This window comes from Echiichthys vipera (genome assembly GCF_963691815.1).
Source record: "Echiichthys vipera genome assembly, chromosome: 6".
Taxonomy (NCBI): domain Eukaryota; kingdom Metazoa; phylum Chordata; class Actinopteri; order Perciformes; family Trachinidae; genus Echiichthys; species Echiichthys vipera.
Window position 1 is genome coordinate 550,292 of NC_139831.1, and position 287 is coordinate 550,578.

The window sequence follows — 287 nt, forward strand, 5'->3', positions numbered from 1 at the left end:
GGGGAGACGGGGGAGGGATGGAGGGAGGGGGGAGACAGGTACAGAGAGAGAGAGAGAGAGAGAGAGAGAGACAGACAGACAGAGAGAGAGAGACGGAGCTGTTACTGTGTGAACAACAGCAGCGAGACTGAAGAGAGAGAGAGAGAGAGAGAGAGAGGGAGAGAGAGAGAGGGAGAGCGAGAGGGAGAGAGAGAGAGAGAGAGAGAGAGACAGAGAGAGAGGGAGAGAGAGAAGGGGGAGGAGACACAAACAGGTAGAGAGACACTGGGGGAGAGAGAGAGAGAGGT

The 287-nt window shown here is 56.1% G+C and overlaps 1 protein-coding gene across 1 annotated transcript in view; it reads right to left on the reverse strand.

The window, feature by feature from the left end:
* Positions 1-76, reverse strand: part of mgat4b (alpha-1,3-mannosyl-glycoprotein 4-beta-N-acetylglucosaminyltransferase B) — a 52,941-nt gene extending 52,865 nt beyond the window's left edge. Inside the window, exon 1 of the mRNA XM_083915595.1 lies at positions 1-76. This exon is cut by the window's left edge and continues 161 nt beyond it. The gene's annotated coding sequence lies outside the window, so the exon portion shown is untranslated.
* Between the last annotated feature and the right edge of the window lie 211 nt (positions 77-287).